The 11,421-nt window shown below is 57.3% G+C and overlaps 1 long non-coding RNA gene across 2 annotated transcripts; it reads right to left on the reverse strand.

Moving 5' to 3' along the window:
• Positions 1-1,003: 1,003 nt before the first annotated feature.
• Positions 1,004-10,492, reverse strand: LOC149750365 (uncharacterized). 2 transcript variants are annotated; one of them, XR_016392272.1, is made up of 4 exons: positions 9,930-10,492; positions 2,905-2,983; positions 1,913-2,078; positions 1,004-1,271 (listed from the first exon to the last, which is right to left on the reverse strand). It is a non-coding gene; the product is annotated as an uncharacterized LOC149750365 (long non-coding RNA). The 2 variants fall into 2 exon arrangements; XR_016392273.1 differs by lacking the exon at positions 1,913-2,078 and having other exon boundaries at positions 1,019-1,271; positions 9,930-10,119.
• Positions 10,493-11,421: the final 929 nt, after the last annotated feature.

Genomic DNA, 11,421 nt, shown 5'->3' on the forward strand with positions numbered 1-11,421 from the left:
GAGGCAGATGCCCCTGAAGGTTCTCACTCCCCCAGCGACTCAGCCCTCAGGGCCTGCGGAGGTGGCCGCCCAGCCCCCCATAGTAGTAGCTAACAGCAGACGGAGACCACGCAGAGGGCTGTCCCCTTCAGGGCATCCCGCACCCACCCTTCCCCACTCCCACGCCTCTGACGAGGGTTAGGGATGTGTTGGCCCCTGATAAGGGAGGAAAGGCACCAGGCCCCAGAGGAACTGCGGGATGCAGTCAGCACGCACTGGCAGGGCCCCAGGGCCCCTGGGGGCTCCCATCTGGTCAGAGCAGGAACACAGAACTGTCTGGGAGAGGTCTATTCACTCAGTAGCCTCTCCTGAGACACAGAATCAACTCCAGCAAGGACCCCAAGAGACGGTGCAGGCACTCAGGGGACTCCTGGGGGCCTTAACCAGTGACAGCCACTCTAGTTGACGCTGAAATGCCAGGACGGCTGTGGCAGACCGTGGTGAAGGGACTCGAAGGCTCAGGGAAACAGGCAGCTGGAGTGGACACCCTGTCAGGCCAGAGGGCAGCCGGGTGACTACGTTCCAGGGAAAGGCCTAGAGGACATGTCGAGTGCGGAGATCTGAGGGGCTCCAGCATCACCACAGCATCCGGGGCTGGCCATCCTCTGGAAGGAAGCCAGGGCTGATGGCAAGAAAGGCCATTACAGACCCCCGCCCGCTGACGGACGGCCCTGGGGAGGTGGGACCCAAGCAATAAAGGCCAGAGGGCAGCAGTTTTCACCAGGAGCCGGGGCTTTGCAATCATTGCCATGACCAGCCAGAAGCCAGCCACAAAGCCCCGCCCACAGAGAGTTACGACCCAAGGGCCAGGGACACAGAACAGACAAGGGCATTTCTTAGTTTGTGCCAACAGAAGAAATCAAGTGCAGATGAACCAAAGGCTGAGGGAGGTCCCAGCAATCAAAAGTCGTGATCCCTCTTTAACCAAATGCAGGTTTGGCCACTCGCTGCTCAACAGCCAATAAATTGAGGGGCAAGCTTCAGTAAAGAAGAAAGGACTTTATTCAGAAAAGCCAGCAGTCTGGGGAGATAGTGGACTTATGTCCAGAGACCAACTCTGAAGATTCTGCTCAGCCATGACAATTTTTAAAGGGTAAAGGGGGAAACCATCTCAGTTAATTATGAAGGCAGGAGGTCAAGTTCTTTGTCATTTTTCCATTGCATGCAGGCCTGCTCACTTCTCCTGATCTTCTCTGAGACAGTCTTGCCCACGTGGTCCACCTGCAAATTTACTAAGGGGGAGGGAGGGGTAGAGAGTCAGTCCTTCTTTAACTACTTAATTCTTCGCCCTTATTCCTTCTAATCTGGGAAAGGAATCAATAGATTAGGTAAGGTGTTGTGTATATTTAGAAAAGAAACCAGGAGCTAAGTTAAATGTTGCCTAATGGTCTCATTTTTATGATTAAAGGTCTAAGGAAAACAGGGATGAGCAAACAGAAAAGGGGCTAAGGAGCTGCAAACACCCTGCCCAGCTTCCATTCCTGCCTCACTCTTTTGATGCAGGACTCGTCGACTGAAGAGACAGCTGAGTCCCAGGGAGAAAGGACCCCACAATATAACAGCGAGTATACACGGTAATATTTTCCCCAATTCTCCTCCCAAGGGACCTATGTCTATCTGCTCAGCTAATAATGCAATAGGGAAAGGGGAACACGAAAACATTTTCAGGACTGTTGGACACAGGGCCTGAACTGGCTTGGATACCAGGGACGTCATGCATCATCACGGCCCCTGCTAGATCGGGGCCTACGGAGGCCAGGTAATAAATGGAGGACTCCTGTCCAAGGTCCGCTTTACATGAAGCCATGGGGTCCACAGACCCAACAAGAAGTGATTTCTGTGATCCCCAAGAGAACAGTTGAAGTCAGCTTACTCAGCAATCAGTGCGCTTCCTGCGTTGGGTTCCGGCCTGGGGGGTGAGAGCCATGGGAAGGGGGAGGCCAAGTGGGACGTTTTGAAACTGATCCGTCCTTGGCCAACATCACAAGTCAGAAACAGCATCACACCCCAGGAAAGCGGATGACAGAGATCAGTGTCACCTTTAAGGAGATAAAGGATGCGTGTTGGTACCCATTATGTCTCAGGTTAGTTCACCAGTCTGGCCTGAGCAGAAACGTAAAGGGTCCTGGAGGGTGATGAAAACCACCACAGGCTCCACCAAGGGATAGCCTGGACCACAGCCTGTGCCAGAGGAGGGGGTTCTCTGCTATAGCAGATTAAAAGGAGCTGCTCCTGGCATGCAGCAACCCACTAGCAAATACATCCTTTTCTATCCCAGACAAAAAGAAGGATTAGAAATACTGCACATCCACACATGGTATGAACGACAATATACATCTACAGTCCCCGGGGCGGTGGCAGCTTTCCTGCCCTCTGTCATTATATAGACCAGAGAATCAGTGTCTTGGTCCACAGAAAATCACAGGGGTCAGTTTTACCAACGGCATTGAGTTGACGGGGCCAAATAAGCAAGACAGAGCCAGACCACTAAAGGCCTTGGTGAGACACATACGCTCCAAAGGGCGGGTGATAAACCAGGGGTTGCCTTTTTAAGTGCAGCGGTCAGGGGCGTTCTGGGCCATCCGTTCAAAGTAAAAGACAAATTGTTGCAGCGTGCATCTCCTACCATGAAGAAGAAAGCACTGTGCTTGATGGGTTCTGGTTCTAGAAGCAGCACCCAGTGCCGCCCCACCCCACCCCACCCCAGCCCCAAGGGGCACTGCTCTGCCCACACCCTGGGTTAAGCAAAAAGCTTCCAGCTCTGAGTCCAGATCCAGAGCTGGCTCTGCTGCACGTCCCACCTGCAGTGCAACAGCCCTGCATCCTGGGCCACAGGACCCAACAGACCCTACTGAGCGGAGGTACCTAGGGCAGGAAGAGATGTCATCGGAGTTTGTGGCAAGCTGAGTGGGACGATCACAGCGCAGGCCGCCAGGCAGACCATCTGCAACAGAGAATTACACTTTTGGGGAAACTATTCCTGGAGTACACTCTTTGGTCCTAATAAAGACAGGATGCCTGACCACGTTAACACATAGTGACCACGCACCTTCAGCCGCAAACCGTGAGTTCTATCAGACCCAGGTCAGAAGACTGACCAGGCCAAGCAGCAACCCAGCACCATATGGAAATGGTGCTCCAGGATCAGACACCGGCAGGACCAGAGGGTGCGGCTGAGGGGCAGGGGGCCCCTGTTCCCACGGCACCCCTCCCTCTGTTCAGGCCCGTGCTCATGGCGAGGAGGAACCTCGAACGTGATTTATGAATGAGTCGGTTCAGTATTTGGATACAACCCCAAATGGATGACACGGCACTACCCACCCACCCCCACCCCGGCCAAAGGCAGCCTTGAAAGCAGCAGAGCTCAGGTGGTCGCTGGCTCTGTGTGGAAAGAGAAGCAGCCAGAGGTCGGGGTATAGATGAACTCCTGGGCTGTGACAAGTGGCCTGGCCAGTTGTCAGGATCCTGAATGGAAAAAAAGAAAATTGGTGGATGAGGGGCAAGGAATTCTGAGGCAGAGGCATGATGGACGCTTGGGTGCAAACGCAAGAGGCAACGCCAGAAAATAGCCACCCGAAAGGAGGCCCTACGTTACCAAGTGGACAAAATGACACAGCCCCGTGACACCGGCAGCCGGTCATGACCGCCCCAGGGCCGACGCGATGGGCACGTGAAGGAAGTACCGTAGTGGCTGCAGTGTTGAGACCCCAGGAACGTGGACCTCCACTTATCAAAGCTGGTGGGTCTGCTACCACCACAGAACGTCCAACATGACAGCGATGGAGACCATCGCTGACCCCCATTGTGGCAACCTCCTTAGAGGAAGCCAGCCAGCCCTTTGATGGCACCGTGACTACACCGGGCCACGTCCATCATAGGTAGTTTGTTCTTCTAAGAATAGACGCCTATTCTGGATATGAGTTTGCCTTTCTTGACCTCAGGGCCTCGGTCAGCACCGCTACCCAAGGGCTTACAGAGTGTTTACTCTGCCCCCAGCACGGGACCCTGCGAGACATCACAGCAGCCCAGGGGAGCCGCTCTACAGCAAGACTTGTGGGAGACGGCTCAGGAGCCTCTGCTCCTATCAAGACCATGCCATTCGGAGCTGCCAGCCCCTCAGTGTCCGCTAAGGGCATCCCTGGAGCACCGGCTTGGAGGCGGCCTCCGTAAGGACATGAATTGCGTGCAGCCCATGGCTTTCTGTGGTGCCGTGTGCCCACCAGGGAGAGCAACCCAAGGGATGAGAGCAGGAAGGGCTCCCTGATCCCCTAGGGAACTCTATGCTTCCCATCCCCACATTCTGGGCTCCACGGGGCTAGAGATCCTCATTCCCCAGAGGCACACCCTTTCACCAGGGGACAGAGAAGGGGCCCCATTGCATTAGAGGCTATGGCTGCTTCTGGGCAGAAGAATTACCTGTCTCAAGGAGTGATTGACTGATGGACAGGAAGAACCAGAGCCACTGGTACACGACAGGGGCAGGAAAGGATGCCTGTGGGATCAGGGGAGACTCGCGGTGCTTCCCTGCCCAACTGCGACTCTCAATGAACAAGTATAACACTGGCCTCTTCTCTTAGCGGGGACGGAGGGTCTGAGTCACGCCTCCAGGTCAGCCATGGAAGCAGCAGAGTTCACAGAGTTGACGGCGGAGGGGGTGGGTCTAGAATGGATCCTGGAAGATGGTGTCAGTGCGAGAGGGTGTCACGCACAAGACCAATTGTGGCGTCCAGTCACATCCCTCATCAAAGTATCCCCTCCGGAAGAGAGACAACCAGGACTCTGAAGGAGCTGCTCCCCAAGTATACACAGAGGAGTGGGGCTGCGCAGCGGACCGCAGCGGGCCCAGACACATGCCGCCCCAGTGTCCCTTCCAGGAGGGACTGGTGTCCCGGGGGCAGTGTGGCCATCACACCACCGCCAGTGGGCAGCTCCTGCTGGCCCTGCCTCTGCCTCCCCGAGCTGCCTCTGCTGGCGTGAATGAGAGCGGGCTGGCCTTCTAGGGGCCCCACCATGTGGGCCCTGTAAGGGACGCTCTAACAGGCTTGGTTGCGCCTGCATCGCAGCTGGGCCCCTGGCTTCACAGCTGCCCATTCCCCGTAAATGTCTCGTACCCCAAGTTTTGTTTCAGGGTCAGCCCGACCCACGATGCCTCCTGAGGGATTCAGGCTGCATCTAATAATGGTGAGCAAGGCGAAGGGGTGGCGTGACGGGGTACGCAGTTTAGAAAGATCACGCTGGCCCCAGGGTGGAGGAACAAGCGGCAGTGGACGAGATGCCAGGAAACTGCAGGCGCAGAAACGACGGGGCTGCCCAGCTCGGAGGATGGAGGACAGACAGCAGACGTCACAGGCAGCGGGGATGGAACCGGGCTCAAGATATTGAGTCTGACGTGCAAGGAGAGGGGCAGGTGATGTCAGGTTTGCAACCTGGTGTGCGCGGCGACGCCTTTGACCCGAAGCGCGGACACAGAGCGCGGGGCGGGCGGGGCGGGCGATGAGCTCAGTTTTCTGGGTCATCCAGGTGGAGGCGCCCCTGGACAAGCCCAGAGCTCCACCCTTTGGCCGGTCAGTGAGGTTCACGGAGATGAGGTGAAGGATACGAGAGCCACAGGGTGGCCGGGCTCTCCCAGGGACGTGTGTCCAGGGAGAAGGAAAGAAGACACGAGACGGAGCCCAGAGGGGCTGCAGTGTTTGCGGCCGAGCCTGAGAAGAGCTCCTTTACGCCTGGTGGGTGTAACTCGCAACCCACACTCAGACTCCCTTAACCCCGCATCACCCATTCAGTGTACAGTCACAGCGTGCGAGTGCCAGCACCCTTGGGGGAGGGAGTCAAGCCAGAGCAGCGAGGTCCCGCCTGGACCAGAGACCCGGGACACTAAACGGCAGCCAGAAGTTTTGGGCGGAGGAAGCCGGGCATGTGGGGGCGCCCCAGGACCACCCCCTTTGAGGAGTCTGCGCTGGCAAGGCCATGGCTCGCGGCCTCGCGTCGGGGCCAATACCCTATTTCTGAGGGCACGCGCCTCACCGCTCTGCAGTGTTGGGACCCAAGAAGAACAAAATGTGGGCAGCCAAGGAGGGAAGCAGCTGGAGAGCAGGGGCTCTGACCCACACCCCTACCCCGTCCAGCACCCTCCCAGCCCCAAGACGCCTCTCGACACAAGGATGCTCTGCTCCTGGGCGTCTCCCTGGGCTCCCCCCAGGGGCCCAGCTCTTCCACAGAAGAACGGAAAGCAGCTTCCAGTGGCCCCACTTGGGTGAATCTAAAGTCAGAGGCAAGAGCTCATGTGTGGAGTCACAGATTCCCACAGAATCAGCCCTTTTTTCCTCCGTGAAGCCATAGCTTTGGGGTTGTCTGTGTTCGTGGGCACCCTGACATCCTTCCGAAGCAGAGGAGGGAAAGCACCCACGCTGCCCCCATCTCCATAAAACAAGACGCCTATGATGGGGAAAATTTACAGACCCCAGGACATCCCAGCCTTTCCAGAAAGTTGGGTTGCCCTCATTTCTGGGGTTCCAGAGGCCCAGGGAGTGGGGAATCCTGCCCACTAGCTGGTGCCCAGTCAGAAGGAGAAGCCCGAAGGTATCCTGGGGGAGGTTGGGGAAAGAGTTTGTCTGGAGGCCGGGATGGGGGATCCCAGTCGTCAGCACCCCCAGCGAGTGGAGGGATCTGGGATGAGGAATATAGGAAACGAGAGGAACTTTCTTGGTCCCCAGCTGGACCCCACAGAGCTGACTCTTGCTGGGGGAGGGGGAGGGGGGAGGGAGTCAAGACTCAGTCCCTGGAAGCAGGAGCATTTCTGAGTGGAATCCCTGGTCCCATCTCTAAGAGCTGCAGGTGCCCACAATGGAGGTGGCTCCCTGGGAGTCCACAGCCGGAGTGTGACTTTACCAAATCCCAACATCAGTGCAACAGCCCCCGGCCAGCCTCTCCTGCAAAAGATCCTCAGAAGAACCCAAGGAGATGAAATTTTCCCCATCTTGTAGATAAGCAGATGAAGCTCACCTACTGTGTCCCCAAATACCTATGAAATCAGAAAAGGCAGAATTAAAAGAATAAAGACGTAGATAAAGAAATGAGGGCAGAAAGTCCATAAGAGTACAATTCCTAAAACTGGGCTCCAGTTTTGCCACTGAGCTCCCTAGCAGCCAAAGCAAAAAAGATATGCAGTCTGTTTTAAGATTTATGTTGTCCATGGCATGGAGCCATGTCAGGGTCTCAAGAGAAGCTGTAACTTGCCTGTGGTCCCCCAGCTCAGGAGAGCAAAGGATGCAATACATCCTGGTCTCAGGAGTGCCAGGCACTTGTCACCTGCTTGTTTAGCCCCTATACTGTGTCAGGAGAGACAGTGCAGACAAGTCACGCACAAACCTCCTACTCCTGCACGCTCCCAGGTTACCATCTCATCACCTGGACAACAGCACCCCAGCTTTTGGCTGCAGACTAGGCATGTGGACACTTCCAGGTTGGGACAGGAAAAAGGGAAAAGCTGTGCTGGGGATTCCCTGCCAAGCAATGAAGACAGCCCTGTCTGCTGCAGACCAAGGGCTTCTATGCTTTAAGTCCCTGCAACTGATGAGACAAGCAGAGGACCCCGGGTTCCTTGGCAGACACTTGACTCTGTGGGGCAGCCAGGGGGAATGAGGGAACTTAGTTCAAGCCTGTCATTGTCTGCCCTGCTTTGGGGACCCTGCCCCAGGAAATGACCCCCTAAAATGAGATTTAAAAAATCACTGGGGTGGGCATAAGATGGGACCACAGAGTAATTGGGAAATTATCACAGCCCAGCCCCAGGGGGCACCAAATAAGCCCTGGATTCCCGCCTGGAGAGTGGCTGTCAAATGTGACTCACATGTGTTGTGTGATACAAGAGGATGCGCGTGCGAGAAGGTCAAGGGGAAAGGACAACACAGGGGTGGAGGCACAATGGTGCAACTGCAGAGAACTTAGGAGTAAACGGTCTTCTCCTCACTGATCCAGCCCAGAAGGAACTTATCACCCACCCTCACCACCCCAATCTGCTCCTCTTCTGATATTCCCCATCTCTGGCAGAGACATCCAGTTTCATTTTTTCCCCCTACATTATAGAACCCCTGATTTTTGCTGGGCACATGCTCACCCAGAATAAAGACTACATTTCCCAGCATTCCTTGCAGCCAAGTGTGGCCATGTGATTAATTTCTAGCCAATGGGAGGTGAGCAGAGTATACTCTATGTTCCACTTCCCGGTCATGCTCTTAAAGGGGCAGCATGGCTCTACTCCTTCCCTCTCCTCCTCCTCTCACCCTGGAAAATGCAGCCCTGATGGGAGCCACCTCGGACCATGCAGATGAGGGCAAGACACCAGGGATGGCAGGGACCTTGACAGTTTCGCGGAGCACAGCTGGCCTGCAACCCAGACTTCTATGGGAAAGAAATAAACATCTACCCTGCTTAGTCGCAGTTATTTTGAGTCTGTCCCATGCAGCCCAACCTATGTCCCAACTAAGAAACCATCTCAACTGATGGTCACTCCGTCCCCTCATCTCCCAGGGCAGTACCTGGGAGTCTCAATAATTAAGCCGAATCCATTAAAAATAACCACAGCCACCAATTCCTGGGTGTTTCTCCTCGCCTGTATTTCTTCATGAACAACCCCAAAAGATGGCATCATGACTCCAGATTTACAGCTGAAAAAAGCTAAGACTTGGGCTTCCCTGGTGGCGCAGTGGTTGGGAGTCCGCCTGCCGATGCAGGGTACACGGGTTCGTGCCCTGGTCTGGGAAGATCCCACGTGCCGCCAAGCGGCTGGGCCCGTGAGCCATGGCCGCTGAGCCTGCGCGTCCGGAGCCTGTGCTCCGCAACGGGAGAGGCAACAGCGGTGAGAGGCCCGCGTACCGCAAAAAAAAAAAAAAGCTGAGACTCAAAGAAGTTAAGCAACTTGCCGAGATCACTAGTGACAAGATCACTGGTGACTTGCCAAGATCACAGCTAGTGACCCAGAGAGCCACTATTCAGAGATCATCAGACTGGAAAATCCAGCCTCCTAGTGTCTCCCCTTCTGCTTCTCCCTCAAAGCCACACCCTCCTTTCCATTGCCCTGGGCCTGGCTGCCACTTCCCCTCCCATCTCATGGCCTCTCTCTCCTCCCAGCAAGGCAGCCTCCACTCCTCAGGCAAAGTGACTTTTCGAAGGCAATCTGAGGGCATCACCACCCTGATTTAGCTTGCTATGGCTCCGCATTGCCTCCGGGCAAAGGCAGCTGCCTCACCACGTAACAACGTTTAAGGCCCCTGGTAGCCTGGCCCAGACCCGCCAGCCCAAAGCCACCCTGACCCTCACGGACTACCTCGTTCCCATTGCTGCCATTTCCTACTTATTATGCCAGACGCCAAGAGCCCCTGCGGTGGGGCTGGCATCATGCCAGGCCCTTGGCCCCGCCAGAGCCCAGAGGGGGAGGGGCTGCCGCACCCATTTAACTGGAGAAGAGCCTGAGGCTCCAGCGGATGGGTGACTCACCCAGGGAGCCACAGTCAGGGGTCCTTGGAGCTAGGACTCAAACCCAGGTTGTCCATCTTGCGAGGATATTCACTTCCCGTGTCCTCTGATTCAGGAGTGAGTGAGGCCAGAGCAGACGCCGGATCCCCTGCCCTCGGGGGGGGGGGACCATAGCTACACTACATGGTGGACGGGGGATCCCATGACACAGGATAGAAGGCTCAGAGAGGTGAGGTGACTGCCAAGCGTTTACAGCTGGGTAGCACTCAGGGGGGGCTGAAGCCAGGAGCCCAGGCACTCCTGGCTGAGCCCCCCTTTCACCACAGCTTCCTTGATTCACTCAACAGTGCTCTGACCTCGGGGGATCATGGGTCTGCACGTGGAAAGCACCAGGCTGCCCCTCCTCCCACACAAACCTGGTTGAGTCCCGGCAGCTCTCCGAGCCTCGGTCTCCCCTCCTGCACACAAGGGGGCCTGGGCAGGTATACGCAGAGGCTGGCGGCTCCCGTGCATCCCGAGCTTCCCAGAGGAGGAGGTGTCCCAGGCAGGGCACTGTGTGTGCAGAGGGTGGGATGGGGGATGGGGAACGCCAGGCCTGGCAGCCTCCCTACTCAGCACTCAGCTCCCCTGGGGTGCCTCCAACCCCGAAAGAGCCCCTACTTGCTGGGCCAAGGGCTCCTGCTCTAACTTGCAGTCCGCCCCATGTAATGTGCAAACAGTGGATGTGCCCGTCCACGGCCACGTGCTCTGGGCACCCCCAGCCCCACCCCTGCATGAGAGCCTGGGGGCAAGGGTGGACCGGGAGCCCCGGGGACAGGAGGGCCTGTGCTGAGGGCCTCTGGGAGCCGGTCCTGGTGCAGACCCCTGACTCCCCAGCCCCTGCCTGCGCAGGGGATCTTCAGGGGACACAGCCTCCCAGCTGCTCCCCACAGCTCAGGGTCCTCAGGAGCCCCTTGCCCCTCTGGGCCCCAGTTTCCCCAGCTGTGACACAGGAACAGTAGGCCTTGCCCTGCCCGAGGATGACCCAGGTTTGGGAGAGCCCTGTGGCCCCGCCAAGGGTGGCAGCCCCGCCCCTTGCTGCCAGGCTCACCCTGGTGGAGGATCTCAGGGAAGGACAGAAAGCAGCAGGCAGGACCCAGGGCAGCCTCCTGGCTCCCTGGCCCTGGGACGATCAAGGGAGCTGGCTGGGTGCAGGAACAGGGCAGGTAGCCCGCTGGAGCAGGGGACCCAGGAGAGCGCGGGATAGGGGGCCACCTGGGGGTCCTTGGAAGCCCTCCTCGAAGCTGTGCTGCTTCCTTGAGTTGGGGGAGGGCGGTACAGAGGTCACCACGGTGTTGACCCAGTGACTCCTGACAGGCAGGCGCCCCGGCGGGAAGCCCAGCTCTGCGGCTTATTTGCTGGATGTGCCCTTCCTCCCCTGTGCTGCATCCCGTACCCTGGGGCAGTTACCCCCTGCCCGTGCCCATCACTCCAGGAACAGGATATGCTCTGTAGGCCTCAGCGGGGTGGTACCAGCAGCTCGATCCCAGGTGCTCACCCTGAGCCCAGTAGCCAAGTCTCCAGGGGCCTGAGAGGGAGGAGAGAGGAAGGGAGCAAGCGACTCTGTGCCCATTTTATGAATGAGGACACTGGGCCCCGAGGGGCAGCGACCCAGCAGGGCTGCCCTGGGACCAAGGTGACTAGAGATTTTCAAGCATCACGCATCTGCCTGCGGCCTCCTTGCTAAATTGAATCGTCGACGTGGCCCTGGAAGGGAACAGAGGCCATCTGAGGGCTGCCAGGGCCTCTGAAGTCCACGTCCTGCGGGGTCCTCCCACCACTTACGTCCTGCCTTATGGCTGACCCTCCAGACACGGTGTCCTTCAGCCTGGTCTGTGGTATGCCAGTGGGACGGAACCCTGGGTGTCT

Source organism: Delphinapterus leucas, chromosome 2 (assembly GCF_059928025.1).
Source record: "Delphinapterus leucas isolate spDelLeu-1000000601 "Yukka" chromosome 2, BTC_Dleu_Yukka2, whole genome shotgun sequence".
NCBI classification, from domain to species: Eukaryota; Metazoa; Chordata; class Mammalia; order Artiodactyla; family Monodontidae; genus Delphinapterus; species Delphinapterus leucas.